At 47.0% G+C, this 20,584-nt stretch overlaps 1 pseudogene; it reads right to left on the bottom strand.

Annotated features, from left to right (window-relative positions):
• Positions 1-11,874: 11,874 nt before the first annotated feature.
• LOC129642979 (apolipoprotein L4-like) lies at positions 11,875-15,123 on the bottom strand (annotated as a pseudogene).
• Between the last annotated feature and the right edge of the window lie 5,461 nt (positions 15,124-20,584).

Below are 20,584 nucleotides of genomic sequence, written 5' to 3' on the forward strand. Positions count from 1 at the left end.
TCCAAGGCAAACCATTCACTATCACAGTATCCAAGTCTATGTCCTGACCAGTAATGCTGAAGAAGCTGAAGGTGATCGGTTCTATGAAGACCTACAAGACCTTCTAGAACTAACACCTAAAAAAGATGTCCTTTTCATTATAGGGGACTGGAATGCAAAAGTAGGAAGTCAAGAAATACCTGGAGTAACAGGCAAATTTGTCCTTGGAGTACAGAATGAAGCAGGGTGAAGGCTAACAGAGTTTTGCCAAGAGAACACACTGGTTTTAGCAAACACCCTCTTCCAACAACACAAAAGACTTTACACATGGACATCACCAGCTGGTCAATACAGAAATCAGATTGATTATATTCTTTGCAGCCAAAGGAGAAGTTCTGTACAGTCAGCAAAAACAAGACTGGGAGCTGACTGTGGCTCAGATCATGAACTCCTTATTGCCAAAATCAGACTTGAATTTGCAGAAAGTAGGGATAACCACTAGACCATTCAGGTATGACCTAAATCAAATCCCTAACGATTATGCAGTGGAAGTGAAAAACAGATTTAAGGGACTAGATCTGATAGAGTGCCTGATGAACTATGGATGGAGGTTTGTGACATTGTACAGGAGATAGGGATCAAGACCATCCCCAAGGAAAAGAAATGCAAAAAGGGAAAATGGTTGTCTGAGGAGGCTTTACAAATAGCTGTGAAAAGAAGAGAAGCACAAGGCAAAGGAGAAAAGGAAAGATATTTGAACTCTGCATTTGAATGCAGAGTTCCAAAGAATAGCAAGGAGAGATAAGAAAGCCTTCCTCCGTGATCAATGTACTTGTTAATCAATATAAAAATTAAAATATACTTGTAGAATTTGGGATCTGAAGCACTAAAGGGAGGAGGAGAATTAATATCTCAGTTTACAAAGCTAAGAATCAAGAAATGGTGGGTCCAGTCGAAAGCATAAGAAATGGAGATGTAAATAAGGTGCTTACAAGTTCAAAGCTTCCTAATAGGGGATATCAAATTAGTGAAATAATGATATAAACAGACGATGGGGCAAGGTATAAGAAAAAGTAAAAAATAAATGAAATCCTTATTTTTCCCAGTCAGAAGTAATTAAATAATATCAAATTTTTAAGTCAAGAGAAAGAAAAATGCGATCCTACATACTGATTAGCTATTGTTGTTGATGACTCCCCACTTAGCACCAGGCACCTTCCCATTTGCATGGTATGAATTCACTTCCTTTTAGTTCTCACAATGATCCTATAAGAAAATAAACTGAAGCTCAGAGAGGTGAAGCAATTTACTCAAAGCACACAGCTAGTGCTAGAGCCAGACTCCAAGTCCAGGTTCCTGTCTCCTGAGCACACATTCTCACACCATTCCAGCTCCCAATGTAGTAATATCATTTAAAGACATTGATTAACTATCTAAGCTTTTCCTTGGGAAGGAAAGAGCAGAACCCTCTGTACAAATTGATCTGTTTTAACCATATGCACTTAGGACTGGATTGTTCTAACTCTAAGACAGCAGCAGTCACTTTATAGCAGTCAGTAATCCACAAGAATGGGGTGGTTTCTAGTGCCAGCACCCTCAAGATGACGGAAGCGGTTGAATTTAATGCCAACAAGAAATAAGTGTGACTCCTGTGTGACAGATTTCAGTATGGGAGACGTGTTCGTTTTGATGAAACCAAGTTCTCTAAGAAAGCGAAGGTGAAAGTGCAAGTGTTAGTCACTCAGTCGTGTCTGACTCTGTGACCCCAGGGACTCTAGCCCTCCAAGCTCTTCTGGAGGAAATTCTCCAGGCGAGAATACTGGTGGGCATTACCTCCTCCAGGAGATCTTCCCAACCCAGGGATGGAACCAGGTCTCCTGCATTGCGAGCAGATTCTTTACCTTCTGAGCCACTAAGGAAGCCCTCTAAATTCTCTAAGTAGGGATGGTAACTGGGGCTTAACCAAAATAATCAGAATGAACAGTAACCCTAAACAGACACACTGTCCAGCAGCATCTTGCCCACCCACATGTGCACCCATGGGCTTCTGTCCACTCACAGGAAGGAAGACCCCTTGCAGGGGAGGTGAATCCCACAGGCTGGCATCTCTGCTCCCGCAAAGGCAAGGATGCTCTTGAAGATGATCAGAGAAGAGGTCAGAAGGGACACTTACATAAATAACAATAATAAAAGATAATGATTACTATAAAGGTGTTTCATTGGGCCAAGCTAAGTCTGTGAAAGGCCATGAGTTCAAAACAATATTACATTGAGAGGACTTTAAATAAAGTGTGGTCAAAAAGGGAGACATAAGGGTTAAAAAGTGTGCTAGTGGAAATGCAGGTGACGCAAGACTCAAGAGACAGGGGTTCAGTCCTGGGGTTGGGAAGATCCCCTGGAGAAGGAAATGGAAACCCACTCCAGTATTCTTGCCTGGGAAATCCAATGTACAGAGCAGCCCGGTGGGCTACAGTCGATGGGGTCACAAAGAGTTGGACACGACTGAGTCGGTATCTTTCTTTTCTTTCTATGTTGCCAAGAAGAGTAAGTATAATGGGAAATATTTCACTGTTAACTAAGTTTAAAAAGAAGAGGAGTCTTGAAGTCCATAGGTATATTCCTTTCTGTTTATTTACATACATGTTTATAAAGGATTGAGAAAGAAAGAACAAACCCTGACATCCTGAGGCTGGCCTGGTATCACAACAGGGTGCTGCTCTTCTCGTGTTGGATGTAAAGGCTCTCACAGAACTCCAGCCTCACACAGGGTCACCCTGAGAGCAGGAGCGAAGGAGACAGCAAACACCTGTCACTGCGCCCCCACCAACACCACACCCCCTGCCCTGGCTGAAAAGCAGGACTGCTCCTTCTTACCAATCATACCTTCATCTTCGCTCTGGTCTCCATACAGGGAGTTACTGAGACTCACACTGGTAGAACTGACCCCAATTCTCTGCAGCACCCAATCTAGAGTAGCCCCATTTCCTTAGAGTCTCCCTCAAATCCCCTCATCTAAGCCCCATCCTAGCATCTTTCTTCCTAACAGCTTCTCTCTCCGGTCCCCAGGGTTGTCCCTCAGGAAGAGTGACAATCAGGTCGCTCACTAGGGAGTGTGCCCAGTGGCAGAGGCTGGAGGCACTGACTGTGTGGGTGGGAGAGAATTCACACAGGCAGACCCACCTCCAAGCAGGTGAGTGAGGAGAGCTTACTGGTCTCCTACCTCCTTCTCTGCCTAGAAGCTGAAGGAGCCCAGGAGCCAGGGCAGCCAATTGCAATCATGAAACATGAAGATGAAGAGTCAAGTCAGAGAGAAGAGGTCGGCTCGGGCACAAAGGGCTGCATCCTGGATGATGCCAAACACTTCTAAATGCATCATGACCCTTGACTTATTCTTCCGTCCTTCCCTGCCATTCTTGTCCTGGTCCTGACCCTTGTCTGGGGCCTTAGCTGGGTGTGGATGCTGGATGGTTCTCCCTTCTGCTGGATTACTATCTGGATGTCCTCCTCTGTTAGCCTCTGATGGGTCACTTCCTGGAAAGGCTGCCAGTGGGAGAGGGGAGGACCCTAGAGAAGCTGTCCCTGCCCAACTGCATGGCCAGACACAGAGACCTTCCCTCCACGTGGGCAGACAGAGATTCTACCAAACCTCTCCCTCCACATGGTACAGCTCATACTCTATGGGCAGGGACAGCAGGGGTAAAGGCAGTGTCATATTCAAAGTCCTTAGCCCATCGCCAGGCCCTCCTGGTGCTCCTACTCCTGTCTTCCACACCCTCCTGACTCCACAGCGCCTGGACCAGGGGCTTGGAGGACTCCCAGCTGCCTGGACTCTGATTCCCACCAGCCTCCAGGCCTTCGCTCAGGCTACCCCTCCAAGGCCTTTCCCCACCTGCCTCACCAGGTGAAATGTTACTTGTCCCTGGAGGCCCATCTCAAAAGCTTCCTCCGCCTGCTGTTTTCCTCTAATTCCCTTCCAGTCTCCCTTGGAATCTTGCACTTTCCTGCCCGTGGGTCTGTTTGTGTGGAGTTTCTGCAGCTCCCAGCACCAGGCGGGGGCTCTGTCTCTTTGCTGCTGCTCCTCCTGCTCCAGGGCTTCTGGGGCTCCCTCCACCCTCCTGGGCACAGCCTGGCTAAAACATGAGGTGTGGGACCTGTTACTGGGGCATGAATCAACCATATTCTCAAAGACATAGCACTACACCTCTTTTACCTACAGTTAGTAATTCCATTTATTTTCCTTGTCTGTCTTCATAAAAGCTCTTTCTGATAGTGCCATCAGATTTCTGAGCGTTTCCATTTATGGGCATCCCACGCTTTTCCAGAAGATCACCCTCTGCCAGTAAAAGAAGATGTGAGACCTACATGGTCTATGCTCTCCACCATCTTGGTTTAAGAAAGCTTTTGTATGAACACTGTACTCTCAGGTAGCAGGAAACACCTATTTCTTCATGTCTCCTTACTCCAACCCTGATATTTTTATAAGAGGAGAAAGAGGAAGAAAGAACTGTGGAAAAACATGAGGCTTACCTAAAACCTGATATACTATCATGAGACTTTAAGACTTGAGCAGGACATTCCTAAACCTCCCCTCCCACAGGATGTCCAGTCTAATTCTGCTCTGTGTGTGGGGCCCAGATTCCTCTAGCCTCTCACTTTCTGCTCCCAAACTGCTGCCTGGGACTTTGAGGGGAAAAGCGTGGAGTCATTTCCTGACTGCAATGGAGGCACTTTTGGAAGCCGAGAAATGGGTGTGCTACTCTTTGACTGAGAAAAGTACCACTTAAACATGTCCTGCTTGAATGAGGAGAAGTACAAGAAGGAAAAAAAGGAAGGGGGGATGAAGAGAAAGAGGAAGAAACAAAAAGATTCTAATCAAACAGTCAATCAATTCCAAAGGATCTAAATGAAAATGGAGAAGAAAAAGAACTAGAAACATACTAGAAAAAGTGTTAAAAATAATTTTGTGTTGGGGAAACCATTCTCATCAAGACACAATTGCCGGAGCCATAGGGAAGGTCTGATTTATTTGACCTCTTGAAAACTAAATATTTCAAAAGGATGCCACAAACCAAGTCAGAAAAGAATGAGAGACTGGAAGACACTGTTTGCAATATTTATAGTAGACAAAGATGAACATTCCCAACACAGAGAGAGCCTAAAATCCACATGAAAAGACTGAATGTCATTTTTCACAAATGGGTAAGAGATGTGAACGAACAATTCCTGGGGAGGCAACTTGCCCAGGGTCACACAGCTCTCCGTGGACAGAGTGGGGCCAAGTCCAGACCTTCTGACATGCGTATGTAAGGGAGGGGAGTGGAATGTGATTTTAATAACCCAGAAATTTCTAGGTTTGTCTCTACCTTTATAAACACATAGGTCTAATCTCATGCCCCTCTTGTTATACTGATGTATCTACAGTTTGGCTTCTTGTCTTAAGATCATAAACCCTGTATCATCATGTGCGCATTGTGCAGCAAGGCCTGCGTCTCCCCACTTGGTCTCCTATACTCCCTCTCAGGCCTTTGTTTTTCCCCAGGACCTGGCACTGAGCAGGCACTCAGGACAGTGTGGGTTTTGAAAGCTGATTCCTTGTATCTCAGAAGAAACCTTTTGCCCCTATCAGCCCCCGCACAGCACCCAGGGGCAGACTCAAGGTGGCCAGGCCACAAGGAGGAAAGACTCTAGCCCCCTGCCCTGCTCCATCCCCTCAGCTTTCTTGAAATTTCCCAAAGGACTGAGCACCCACAACATACACCTTCCTTCTGGGGTCGCTGCTTATGTCTCAGGGGTCCACATCCCAAGCTGAGACCACCTGAGCAGGCGTCTACCTCCCTCTGCACTGTTTAGGGGTCCCGGGGGTGGGCGGAAGCCGTCAGAAACACCTGCTTCCACATCCAGGCTCTGTCCATGGTCTCACGTCTCTGAGCTTCCATTTCCCTTCTTTTGTCAACTAGTGACAATCAAGGTTTTCTCAGACAGTTATCATGAGGATGGGGAGATGGGCGGGGGTCCTACTCACCCTGCTTACCCAGGACTCTTTCTCTGGCTGAGCGTGAACAAGATCCAGCTGTTCTCAGCTCTGCAGATGCAGCCGCCTTCTGTGTGTCTCTGCAATAAACCATGCACACCTTCTGGTCCCAGATATATTCAGAGAACCAAAAGGGAAGTGAAACCCTCACTTCTGAGTGGCTCAAGTTACCAACACCCTGCCCACCAGGCCCCGCCCAGACCTATTTCCCCCCCCTGCTGCCCTCTTAGAGAAACAACCCCAGCCCTGACATCCCACATCCTTCTGACACAGCCTACCCTGCCTCGGTTCCTTGAAGGAGACCTGCCACCAACACACCGTGAGACCCTTGGCCAACCACTCCCCAACGCCATGGCCATCTTTCCACCCCTCAGCCCTCTCCATCCACCCACTCACCAGCCTGCCTGCTTTATTCACCCTCATGCCACCAGCAAGTGGCACAGTTGCAGAACACACCAGCTCCTCACCCCACACTGGTCATATTGCTGCTGCCTAGCGTCACATCCATGTGGCTTCTAGGGTTTGTTCATGCAGGTCCTTCTGCCAGGGACACCTGCTGCATCGAACCTGGAGAAATCCTACTCACCCTGTAAAGCCAAAATCTGGCATCACCTCCTCTGAGAAGCCCTTCAGGACCTCCCTGGCAGAGTCCCCTGTCCGCTGCTCTGCTCTCGTGGTACCTGGGAGAGGGGCCTAGGGCCACCCCTCAGCCTCTGTGTCCACGCCCCACCCAACTCCTTTTGATCAAGTCCTTCTAGACTTGACCCTGCTGACAGGCACAGAACTAGTGCCTTCAGGTCCCAGCAACTCACCTGAGGAGGCCCAGCCTTGGTGGTCAAGGTCATTTGGATGAATGCCAAGTTTGTGAGAAGGGCTGAGGGCATGCTGGTATTTTCTACCCTGGATTATTCCTAGTTGCACAGTTTCTTTTGTCACAATGGAGGACCTTTACAGGAAGGCTGGTGATCTGGCAACTCAAAAGTCAACAACAGAAAACCAGTCTTCTTTTCTGTTTGGTTCCTGAGCAAAGAGCCACAGTGTATGGAGGGCTGAGCGTTAGCCACCCTCTGTGCAGGCTCTGTCCGTATCTTTCCTGTTGTACTCTCACATCAGCTCTAGGAAGGGTTGGCTCCATTTTTCAGAGGAAGAAACAGAAGAAAAGGTCCTACAGCCTGAGAGTCCTGGTGGACTTTTCTTTTTTGCCCCCACCACAAGGGGCAGCAGTGGGGCTGGACCCCCCCATGGAGGCCCACCTGCCCTTCCATCAGGGGTGCTTCATCCCAGAAAATGGCCCCAGTCATCATGGTCACCTTCCCCTTCTTAGAGGGAAGGACAGAGGAGTGATGGGTGTTACTCCATGAGGACCACACTCTACAGTTTGGTCTGACAATTACCCTGGAACGCAGACCAGGAATCTGACCTGATTTTTGCAGTAAGGTAGCTGATGGCAGGGGTGAGGAGGGGTCTTTCTTTCAGTAACTCAGGGGAGGAGCCAAGATTCAAACCAAGGTTGTCACTGCCTATTGTAAACGCCACTCCTTGTTAAAGTTCCTTTTTTTCCTTTAAATCATTTTTTCCCCAGTAAACTCCCTCTTACTGATTCTTATCTCTTCCACTGGCATGAGTTTATTTGAAGTTAAACAAAACCACCCTGAGATGCAGAACTCAGCTAATCCAGAAGAGCTGTGTCCAGTTGTCATGAAGGTCCTCTGCTGAGAATGCCTAATAGATGCCAGACCATCATGGACTCAATAACACAAGCTCATGGGAGAGCAAGCAAGGGAGCTGCAGACTCAAATCAAGGTGAGGATTCAGCAAGACTTAAATCCAGGGACGTGAGCTGAGACCACCCCATTTGGAGATCCTAAAGATTCAATGACGATAAAATTGGGCTCCACTTGACCCCAATATCACAAGAGAAGTACCCCAGGATGGCTACGGGGACTCACCTGCCTGTCCTCATCCCTTTGTATAGGATCAGTGGGAGTGAGTAGGGAGCTTCAGACTGAGCATGTGACCCGAGGGCTTTAGAGTCATCAGAGTTGCTGTTGGATGTGGACACCAGGGGGCAGAGCACAGGGGATCCCCTCCAGGCTGACAGCACAGGTGACCTCAGGGGAACTGGTCTCGGCCACTCACTGCCAGGCTGCTCTCATCACAATGGCCAAAGTGTGGAAGAAAGGAAAATAATAGAAAAATCCTGTCTATACATACCACAGACTAATACTCACTTAAAAGAGGAAGAAAGTTCTTTTTAAAAAAATTATTTTAAAAGGAAGAAAATTCGGACTCATGCTACAGCCTAGATGCTCCTTGACGACATTGTGTTCAGTGAAATAAAACAGTTACCAAAAACTTATTGTATTTTCTGTTTTTATTAGGTTGCAGAGTAGGCTAATTGATAAAGACAGAAAGCAGGGTGGTGGTCGTCAGGGGCTGTGGTGGGGGAGGGGAGCTGCGGTCCAGCGGAGTCTCAGGTTTCAGGAAGAAAGAATGTGGAGAGGCACGGTGGTGATGGCTGCAGAATAGATGAATGCATTCGATACCACTCACCTGTACACTTGAAAACGGTTAAGTGGTCAATTGTATGCTGTGTATATTTTACCACAGGAAGTAAAAAAGAAAGAAAAAAATCCCGTTACAATATTGTATACATACATCAATATTGTATGATTCCATTCACATGAGGTCCTGAGAGGAGGCAAATTCATAAAGATCAGGGGTACACTGGTGCTTGCCAGGGGTGGAGAGGAGGGAGAATGAGGTATTAGTATATAATTGCAACAGAGTTTTATTTTTGATGTAAAACATTCTGTGGATGGATGGTGATGCTGGTTGTACAATGACGTGAGTGTCCTTAATACCACTGAACTGTACACTTAGAAGTGGGTAAAATGGTAAATTTGACAATTTTCAAAAAGTGAAACAAATTGTTAAAAAGCTGAACCTTTGTGGGAAAACATAGCAGCACCTGAACGCTTTACAGTCTGTAAAACACTTTCACACTCAACATCGTGCAAGCTACCACAGCCCTGCGATGGAAGCATTTACTATCCTAATGGCACCTGGGAAAACTAAGGTTCAGACTTGCCCTCTGTGGGGAAACTGGCAGGTCAGTCTGTTTTCTAGACGATGCCATTTCCTTGGAGGAAGAGAAATCCTTCAACCTTCCAGTAGCCTAAAAATGTACTTTCCTTCCATAAATGCTCCCTGTTAGCTCAAGATGAGTCATAAACATCAATTACCGCTTGTCCAAAGCAATGAGCTGAAGGCCCAAGTCCCTAGGGGACACAGGGAGCTGAGTCTGGCGGGGCCAATGGGGTCTCTCTGCAACTGGCATCAAGTGTCAACTCCCTTCTGGAAGAGCCCCACCTCAGGGGGAAAGCCTCCTGAACTCTTCCTTCACAGAGACTCTGGGGCCCACTCTGCTGTCCACATCTCTCCATCTTCCATGAATGGGGAGAGAATTTGGCATCATGCAACCCTCCTTGATGGGGATAAAATGGAAGCAGTGATAGACTTCATTTTCTTGGGCTCCAAAATCACTGTAGATGGTGACTGCATGCATGAAATTAAAAGACATTTGCTTCTTGGAAGAAAAGTTATCACCAACCTAGACAACGTATTAAAAAGCAGAGACATCACTTTGCCGACAAAGTTCCCTGTAGTCAAAGCTATGATTTTTCCAGTAGTCAAGTTTGGATGTGAGAGTTGGACCATAAAGAAGGCTGAGCACTGAAGAAGTGATGCTTCTGAACTGTGGTATTAGAGAAGACTCTTGAGAGTCCCTTGGACAGCAAGGAGATCCAACCAGTCCATCCTAAAGGAAATCAGTCGTGAATATTCATTGGAAGGACTGATGCTGAAGCTGAAACTCCAATACTTTGGCCACCTGATGCGAAGAGCTGACTCATTTGAAAAGATCCTGATGGTGGGAAAGATTGAAGGTGGAAGGAGAAGGGACAACAGAGGATGAGCTGGTTGGATGACATCACCGGCTCAATGGACATGAGTTTGGGTAAACTCCGGGAGTTGGTGATGGACAGGGAGAGTTGGTGAGAGGACAGTGTATGGAGGGCTGAGCGTTAGCCACCCTCTGTGCAGGCTCTGTCCATACTTTTCCTGTTGTACTCTCACATCAGCTCTAGGAAGTGTCGGCTCCATTTTTCAGATGAAGAAACAGAAGAAAAGGTCCTACAGCCTGAGAGTCCTGGTGGACTTTTCTTTTTTCTCCCACCACAAGGGGCAGCAGTGGGGCTGGACCCCCCCATGGAGGCCCACCTGCCCTTCCATCAGGGGTGCCTCATCCCAGAAAATGGCCCCAGTCATCATGGTCACCTTCCCCTTCTTAGAGGGAGGGACAGAGGAGTGATGGGTGTTACTCCATGAGGACCACACTCTACAGTTTGGTCTGACAATTACCCTGGAAGGCAGACCAGGAATCTGACCTGATTTTTGCAGTAAGGTAGCTGACGGCAGGGGCAAGGAGGGGGCTTTCTTCCAGCAACTCAGGGGAGGAGCCAAGATTCAAACCAAGGTTGTCACTGCCTATTGTAAACGCTACTCCTTGTTTAAAGTTCCTTTTTTTTTTCCTTTAAATCATTTTTTCCCCAGTAAACTACCTCCTCCTGATTCTTCTCTTTTCCACTATCATGAGTTTATCTGGACATAAAGCAAAACCACGGTGAGATACAGAACTCAGCTAATCCAGAGGAACTGTGTCCAGTTCTCATGAAGGTCCTCTGCTGAGAATACCTAATTGACGCCAGACCATCATGGACTCAATAAACACAAGCTCATGAGAAAGCCACCATGGGAACTGCAGACTCAAATCAAGGTGAGGATTCAGCAAGACTTAAATCCAGGGACGTGAGCTGAGACCACCCCATTTGGAGATCCTAAAGATTCACCAACCTAGATATCATATTCAAAAGCGGAGATATTACTTTGCCAACAAAGATCCATCTAGTTAAGGCTATGGTTTTTCCAGTAGTCATGTATGGATGTGAGAGTTGGACTGTGAAGAAAGCTGAGCACTGAAGAATTGATGCTTTTGAACTGTGGTATTTGAGAAGAATCTTGAGAGTCCCTTGGACAGCAAGGAGATCCAACCAGTCCATCCTAAAGGAAATCAGACGTGAATATTCATTGGAAGGACTGATGCTGAAGCTGAAACTCCAATATTTTGGCCACCTGATGTGAAGAGCTGACTCATTTGAAAAGACCCTGATGCTGGGAAAGATTGAAGATGGAAGGAGAAGGGGACGACAGAGGATGAACTGGTTGGATGGCATCACTGGCTCAATGGACATGAGTTTGGGTAAACTCCGGGAGTTGGTGATGGACAGGGAGGCCTGGCGTGCTGCAGTTCATGGGGTCGCAAAGAGTCGGACATGACTGAACGATTAACTGAACTGCGCTGAAGAACTTATAAAAAATTTAAAAGGGAGAAATATGAACACAGATACACATATAATTGAAACACTTTGCTACACACCTGAAGCTAATACAATATTGTAAATCAACTATACTTTAATAAAACTTGGAAACAAACAAGTCATTCCCTGCTGAGTTCAAAGGTGAGTTGATGCTGGAGAAGTAGGGCTAGAGACCATCACCAGGGGAAACCCTTCTTGCTGGAGTATCAGACCCTGGGGAGGGTGATAGAGGAGCCCCTGCTACTTGTGCTGGATCTCTACAACCCTAACTCTTTGGCTTTCTCCCATTTTCAAAGCTCCCCTATTCCTGGCCTCTCATTGCTAGTCTCCCTGTCTCTCCCTTATTCTGCCCTCAGTGTCTTCTTCAGTCCAAAATAAGTGCTTTCTCCCCTTGACCCTGCACGCGTCCCTGGTCCCTGCACTGCTCTAGGGGTGGCCCAGTCGGGCCCTATTGCAGACTCTCATAGATCCAGGTGAGCTTCTCCAACTCCTTCTCCAGCTCCCGGGCTTTCTGCCTCATGTTCTCAGCCGATGCTGTCTTTGCCCTCTCCTGCACGTCCTGTGCATTTTTCACCAGGGAGTACAGGTTTACACCTTCTACCACCATGGTGGAATTACCTGTTACAGCAGCTGCTGCTCCCAGCCCTATTCCAGTGGCTGAGAGTCCCAGACTGAGGCCTGCTGTAAAGGGTGCCAGAACCACGCCAAGGATGCCCAGGGCACCAGATGCCTGGAGATGGTGTAGTCCCTGTGAACCTTGTCAACATTGTCGGCGAGCTCACGGAGCTTTTTGATGTTCTCCTTCAGCTCCTGTTTTACCTGAGGAAACTCCTTCAAAAACCTCTCCTTTTCCTGCTGGTATTTTTGGACCCTGTCTTGGTCGTCCCTGGACAAGTCTGTTTGCAGCTTGATCAGATATTCATGGAGTACATCTGCCTCTTCCCTGTAACAATGAACATTAAAGCCTTAGAAAGACAGTTTGCTTGTCTATGAAACAGGCTCAACAAACTCTATCCTGCGTAAACCACAGAGATTTTATTGTAAATCACAAGACTTATACTAATGTAAAAATGTTTCCAAACTTAAACCCTCATTTGGATATTGCTAGTGCTCCATGTACTTATTCAGACATGTAATAAATAAGCAAAGATCATCTTAGGAGACCTTTAAATTAAGAGAGATATTTGATAAAGACACCTCAAAGGCAGACCAATACCATCACTTCCAGAATGTGTGTAAAATGGGAACTTCCCAGATAAACAAAGAGAATTCATTGGGATTAGAGCAGAAAACCCTTCATTCCAGGACCTTAGTGTATAGTGAGGAGTCCTCTTGTACTTTGCTCTTGGCTGCTAGGATGTGGTCACTAGGCCCCAAGAATATTCTGGCTGATAAGAATGTCCTCGTCTGCCTGGGACTTTGGCCACTGGACAGTCTGATGAGTTGACATGTGATGGGCCTCTGGGTCACGTGGTATCAGTTCTGACCTCTGGAGGAGCTGGGCTCTAGGACAATAGTCTGAGCTCTGGGAGGGGCTGGAGATGACAGGTCAGGGTAATTTGTTGTTAAATAGGGTGAGCACCCTGGTGGACAGTGGTCCATGTGTCCTGCCACACTAGATCTAGGACAGTAATGCATCCTGGGGACAATGGAAGCTTCGTGTGTGAAACCTGCCCAGATCTGCCCTGTGGCTGATGGGAAACTGCCCCCTTCCCTGTAATAAATCATAACTGGGATCCTGAAGCTTTAAGTGAGTCTGTGTATCCTTCTATGGACTTCTAGAACCTGAGGGTGGTTGTGGGATCCTCTAAATTTTCCCTTGAGGGAAATGTAAGGACAGTCCTGGGACTGTGCCCTCATACTTTTCAGATTGGCTAACTGTGCGCCTAGAATTTTATTTTTTTTAAATCAAAACTCAGCTAAAAGGATCCTTAATGATCATTTTGTCTGGCATCTGCTCTCACCCAAGCTTGATACCCTAGGCCTTCTCAGCAGAAGGACACTGGGTCTGTCCACTGCCCATATTGCCTTGGAAGCAGGAGATGTGCTGTGAGCCCTGTTCCTTGTGGGCCTTCCAGTCCACCTCACTGATTCCTTACCCAGCACCCAGGGCCCCTGACATTTCAAGGGTTACATGTTAATTTGTGACAGCTTCATGAGCCTGCAGCCCAAGGCTGTGTGCAACTTTATGGAACCTCTAAAGAGTCAAGAGACTTGAGGAAACACCCATCTGAAGGGCTGAGCCTGAAGAGACCGGTGCTTGCACAGCTGGTGGAGGAAGTGTTTTCCTCTTTGGTGGGGATGCATGAGCCTTCTCAGAATCCCTCAAATGACACACAATCCAAGCCACTTACTATGATCCTGGAGGGCTCACTGAGCCACACGGCCTTCCCACTGTCAGGGTGGCTCCATGTAGACTAGAAGAGGGTCCCAGATGGAGGGAGATTCCAGGTCCCAGGCAGGTTATGAAGGACACGGTCACCGAGGGCCCTCTAGCCCGGCTTGAGGGGATCCTGTCAGGAAGGGAAGAAATGTTCTCTCTCCCACTCCCAGGACCTCTGCTAGGGTCACAGCCCCTTCAGTTCTGTGTCCTTTGGGCCTACTCTCCTCACTCTAGTCCTTGCCTGCTGCCCAAGCCTGCCTACTAGTCCTCCAACCTAAACCCTCTGCTCCACCCTGACCCCTAGGTCTGACCCTGGTCTAGGCCTCCCTGGTTCTTTGGACAAGATGACTACACTTGGTTCCCCACCACTGACTCTGCAGTTCACTCTGAGGCCATCACTACAATCCATCAGATTGATTTACTATTTCCACTGGACACTTAACACGTAACAAATCTGAGACCCAGAGTCTTAAACCCATAGGCTCAGAGTTAGACAGGGCTAGATCCAGGATCCCACCAGGTCCAATCAGTTCCCCTCTGGCCTCTCTGCCTTATTGGCCAGCAGGAACCTACAGTGTTGGTATAATTCCTAAGATGGAGAATGAAAGAATTCTAGTCGGAATCCCCAGAAACACAAAATGATGTTTGGGTCAGGATTTTCTGACTTGACCCAAACGAAGTCCTCTTGGTTCTCGTCTCTAGGAAGAAGGTCCCTGATTCTTCCCAACAAGCTTATTTTAAAATTAAGATTGATTGAGCACCTACTCTGTGTCAGCAATCATGAAAAGCGCTTGCATGCATGATCTCAGAATACTCACAGTAAAACTGAACAGATGATGAAGCAGAGAGTAGTTCAGTAACTCGTCCAAGGTCATATAACCTGCCCTTCCTTGTAGGTTTCCGCTCTTCTCAACCCAACGTCATTCAATGCCAACAAATAACACGGAGGAAACATTCCACATAGGACCTTGAGGAGGAACATCCTTGGATCCTGCCTGGAGGAAACTAGCCTGGGAAAATCTTCCTAGGGGCATGTTGGTGACATTCCTGATGTACCTGCACGGTTACCTGGACAAATCGGCCTCGATCACAAATTTCTCCCAGGGTTTGTCTTCAGTGAGCAGGAATTGCAGTTCTTCCAAACTCACACTCTTCTGGACATACTCAAAGACATCCTTATAAAGCTTTGGCTCTCTAGACAGGAAAATAAAAATTGAAGATTCGAATAAACTATGGTGTGATGTAAATGGTATCGAGTATAAGTGGTTAAAGTTTACCTTTCTGAGCAGCATTCATCTGGCATGCTGTTGATGGATTTATCTGGGGTCTCAGGTGGACTGTATGCACCAGCCCCAATTCATAAGTTAACGCCCAGACACACCCACTCTGCAATGACTGCATTAGAAGATTGGGGGCTTTAGGCAGTAATTAGGTGAAATGAGGCCTTAAGTGTGGGGCCTTAATTCAGTAATATCAGTGTCCATATTAAATGAAGAGACGTCAGATCTCTTCCTCTCTCTCTTCCCTGAAGTATTAAGTGTCCTTAGGTTTTCTTTTTCTCATGCGTCACTAAGGGAGAAATGAACAGGGCTCACATGGAGGGAACCCACAGCACTAGACCTGTGTATTGTCTGACCGGGGTGTTGTGGGTGGAGGAAACAACTGAGCACCTGGAGGTCTGCATGGGCGTTTGAGAAGAATAGAACTCGTACCTGCCTGAGGCAGTCACCTGGTAATCAGGTGTTTATATATGGGAGCAGTGGGCAGGTGCCCTAGCACAGCACAGGAGAGAGGGGATTCTAGAGAACGGGAGAGGTTTCTACTTGGAACTAACACATTCCAGGTAGAGGGGACAGCACGGCACTAGGCAGGACCTACTATGTGGCAGGCCCTGGCCCAGGCCACAGACACACATTATATTTGGTCCTCATCACAACATAGGGAAATATTCTTCGCATTTTACAGGTTAGGACAGGTAAGGTGCTCCAGGTCACACAGGTGTGGTAGGCAGCAAAGGCCAGATTGGGGTTCAGTTTAGAGTCCGCTGACCCTCACAGAGCAGCTGGGTGGGCAATGGAGCGAGAGGTGGAGGAAACAGTCTCTGGGTTGACACCCCAGGGTCTGGGAGCAGAAGGAGGCTTGGACCAAGGGAGAGGGCAGGAGAAGCTGCTGGGGACCTCCTCTCCCTGTCCTGCCTGGCCTTGGGGACTTGCTCTGCTGTGCCAGCCCCCCATCATGGGCTGCCCTGCCTCACTTCTGAGTCATTAGCAGGGGGTCAGGAGGCAGGGGGAGGAAGTTAGCATCTTGTCTGTGGCTCCCTGAGGAGAGGACCAGGAAAGAGGCTGTGGGGACAGACCACCAAGTGTTAGGGGACTCCCCATGGCCTCTCTGGGGGATGCTTATCCACGCCTTTCTTGGTTCTTGATTACTGGGCAGGTTGATTTGGCCTGGAGCCACCACCCTCAATTCTGGGTCACAAGTAGGAACCTGCCAGAGCCGAGGTGGCTGACTACCTGAGAAGTACCAGGGATATTGTGAGCTCATGGTGGCAGCAGCAGGGTCTCAGAGATCTCCCTTCAGCTCACCCGTCTGTGTCAGGCTGGAAGAAGTTGTTGTTTCACCCTTGGGGAAGAGAAAACAGACTGTGGGCTTGATTGCACGTGAGCAGTGGCTGAGGGAGCAGCGAGGGGTGAGGTCCTGGGTGGTTTCCCCTGGACAGCCACCAGTGCCACCTGGGCCTTAACCCAGCGTGGTTCTCTGTCCCCTGGGCTCTGCAGATCACTTGTTAAGAAAAGTTACTCATCTTCCCGCCATCCTCCCCAGTCAGAGTTCTACTCTCCTGTTGGGGTACAAGACAGGATAATTAGACAGGAGAGAGCCATCTGTGAAGTTATAGGAGCAATAAAACCAGAGACAGAAAAACAGGTAGAAAGGGAATCCTTTGGAAATTACATGAGGTTGGGAATGCTTGCGTTACTAATTGGTTATAGGTGGTATTGATCCACTGTCTATGACGTGCAGGCTCCTGAAACTCACCTAAACTTAGGTCAGTCCAAGTTTTCACATTTCTGCTGGAGCCCAGCCTTGAACCCAAGTCTTTCTGATCCAAATTCCAGGTTTGTGATGACTATGCTCTACTTGCTTTAACGTACAAAAAATGTCTCTTTGTGGATGTATGTTAATCGGAAAATGACTCTGTTTATTGCAAAATGATGTCATGCACCCTGTGCTCGAGTCTCTGCCTTGATAAAGTCCCTGGTGCTGTAGCTCCCACGGCCCACATCTTCCTCGCTTCTGCAATAGCCTTTATCCCACAAACCTTTTTTCTGGAGTCCCACCAGCCCCTCTCCAATCCCTGCAGCCCTGCCCTGGTCAGCTGAGGACCCAAATGGTGTCATCTTTGCTGTCCACTCCTGATTGTTGGACTTCAGGCTGTTTTTAATTCTTTATGTAAATAGTAGTGCAAAGAACACTCTTCTTGCATAAAACTTTATGAAAAGGCAAAATGCTAGGATACTGAAAGAGGACCTCCCCAGGTCAGTAGGTGCCCAATATGCTATTGGAGATCAGTGGAGAAATAACTCCAGAAAGAATGAAAGGATGGAGCCAAAGCAAAAAGAACACCTGGCTGTGGATGTGACTGGTGATAGAGCTATATTGCATAGGAACCTGGAATATCAGGTCCATGAATCAAGGCAAATTGGAAGTGGTCAAAGAAGAGATGGCAAGAGTGAATTTTGACATTCTAGGAATCAGCTAACTAAAATGGACTGGAATGGGTGAATTTAACTCAGATGACCATTATATTTACTACTGTGGGCAGGAATCCCTCAGAAGAAATGGAGTAGCCATCATGGTCAACAAAAGAGTCCGAAATGCAGTACTTGGATGCAATCTCAAAAACGACAGAATATCTCTGTTCGTTTCCAAGGCAAACCATTCAATATCACAGTAATCCAAGTCTATGCCCCAACCAGTAACGCTGAAGAAGCTGAAGTTGAACGGTTCTATGAAGACCTACTGAAGAAGGCAATGGCACCCCACTCCAGTACTCTTGCCTGGCAAATCCCATGGATGGAGGAGCCGGGAAGACTGCAGTCCATGGGGTCGCGAAGAGTCGGACATGACTGAGCAACTTCCCTTTCACTTTTCACTTTCATGCATTGGAGAAGGAAATGGCAACCCACCCCAGTGTTCTTGCCTGGAGAATCCTAGGGACGGCGGGGCCTGGTGGGCTGCCGTCTATGGAGTCGCACAGAGTCGGACACGACTGAAGTGACTTAGCAGCATGAAGACCTACAAGACCTTTTAGAACTAACACCCAAAAAAGATGTCCTTTTTATTATAGGGGACTGGAATGCAACAGTAGGAAGTCAAGAAACACCTGGAGTAACAGATAAATTTGGCCTTGGAATACAGAATGAAGCAGGGCAAAGACTAATAGAGTTTTGCCAAGAAAATGCACTGGTCATAGCAAACACCCTCTTCCAACAACACAAGAGAAGACTCTACACATGGACATCACCAGATAGTCAGCACCAAAATCAGACTGATTATATTCTCTGCAGCCAAAGTTGGAGAAGCTCTATACAGTCAGCAAAAACAAGACCAGGGGCTGACTGTGGCTCAGATCATGAACTCCTTATTGCCAAATTCAGACTGAAATTGAAGAAAGTAGGGAAAACCACTATACCATTCAGGTATGACCTAAAACAAATCCCTTATGGTTATACAGTGGAAGTGAGAAATAGATTTAAGGGCCTAGATCTGATAGATAGAGTGCCTGATGAACTATGGACTGAAGTTTGTGACACTGTACAGGAGACAGGGATCAAGACCATCCCCATGGAAAAGAAATGCAAAAAAGTTAAATGACTGTCTGGGGAGGCCTTACAAATAGCTGTGAAAAGAAGAGAAGCAAAAAGCAAAGGAGAAAAGGAAAGATATAAGCATCTGAATGCAGAGTTCCAAAGAATAGCAAGAAGAGATAAGAAAGCCTTCTTCAGTAATCAATGCAAAGAAATAGAGGAAAACAACAGAATGGGAAAGACTAGAGATCTCTTCAAGAAAATCAGAGATACCAAAGGAACATTTCATGCAAAGATGGGCTTGATAAAGGACAGAAATGGTATGGACCTAACAGAAGCAGAAGATATTAAGAAGAGATGGCAAGAATACACAGATGAACTGTACAAAAAAGATCTTCATGACCCAGATAATCACGATGATGTGATCACTCACCTAGAGCCAGACATCCTGGAATGTGAAGTCAAGTGGGCCTTAGAAAGCATCACTACGAACAAAGCTAGTGGAGGAGATGGAATTCCAGCTGAACTATTCCAAATCCTGAAAGATGATGCTGTGAAAGTGCCGCACTCAATATGCCAGCACATTTGGAAAACTCAGCAGTGGCCACAGGACTAGGAAAGGTCAGTTTTCATTCCAATCCCAAAGAAAGGCAATGCCAAAGAATGCTCAAACTACCGCACAATTGCACTCATCTCACACGCTAGTAAAGTAATGCTCAAAATTCTCCAAGCCAGGCTTCAGCAATAGGTGAATCTTGAACTTCCTGATATTCAAGCTGCTTTTACAAAAGGCAGAGGAACCAGAGATCAAAATGCCAACATCCGCTGGATCATGAAAGCAAGAGAGTTCCAGAAAAACATCTATTTCTGCTTTATTGACTATGCCAAAGCCTTTGACTGTGTGGATCACAATAAACTGTGGAAAATTCTTCAAGAGATGGGAATACCAGACTACCAGATCTGCCTCTTGAGAAACCTGTATTCAGGTCAGGAAGCAACAGTTAGAACTGGACATGGAACAACAGACTAGTTCCAAATACGAAAAGGAGTATGTCAAGACTGTATACTGTCACCCTGTTTATTTAACTTATATGCAGAGTACATCATGAGAAATGCTGGGCTGGAAGAAACACAAGCTGCAATCAAGATTGCTGGGAGAAATATCAATAACCTCAGATATGTAGATGACACCACCCTTATGGCAGAAAGTGAAGAGGAACTCAAAAGCCTCTTGATGAAAGTGAAAGTGGAGAGTGAAAAAGTTGGCTTAAAGCTCAACATTCAGAAAATGAAGATCATGGCATCCGGTCCCATCACTTCATGGGAAATAGATGGGGAAACAGTGGAAACAGTGTCAGACTTTATTTTGGGGGGCTCGCTCCAAAATCACTGCAGATGGTGACTGCAGCCCTGATATTAAAAGACGCTTACTCCTTGGAAGGAAAGTTATGACCATCCTAGATAGCATATTCAAAAGCAGAGACACTACTTTGCCAACAAAGGTCCATCTAGTCAAGGCTATGGTTTTCCTATGGTCATGTATGGATGTGAGAGTTGGACTGTAAAGAAGGCTGAGCAGGGAAGAATTGATGCTTTTGAACTGTGGTGTTGGAGAAGACTCTTGAGAGTCCCTTGGACTGCAAGGAGATCCAACCAGTCCATTCTGAAGAAGATCAGCCATGGGATTTCTTTGGAAGGTCTGATGCTAAAGCTGAAATTCCAGTACTTTGACCACGTCACACGAAGAGTTGTCTCATTGGAAAAGACTCTGATGCTGGGAGGGATTGGGGTAGGAGAAGAAGGGGACGACAGAGGATGAGATGGCTGGATGGCATCACTGACTCGATGGACGTGAGTCTGAGTGAACTCCGGGAGTTGGTGATGGACTTGGAGGCCTGGTGTGCTGCGATTCATGGGGTTGCAAAGAGTCGGACACGACTGAGCG

This window comes from Bubalus kerabau, chromosome 1, assembly GCF_029407905.1.
Source record: "Bubalus kerabau isolate K-KA32 ecotype Philippines breed swamp buffalo chromosome 1, PCC_UOA_SB_1v2, whole genome shotgun sequence".
NCBI classification, from domain to species: domain Eukaryota; kingdom Metazoa; phylum Chordata; class Mammalia; order Artiodactyla; family Bovidae; genus Bubalus; species Bubalus kerabau.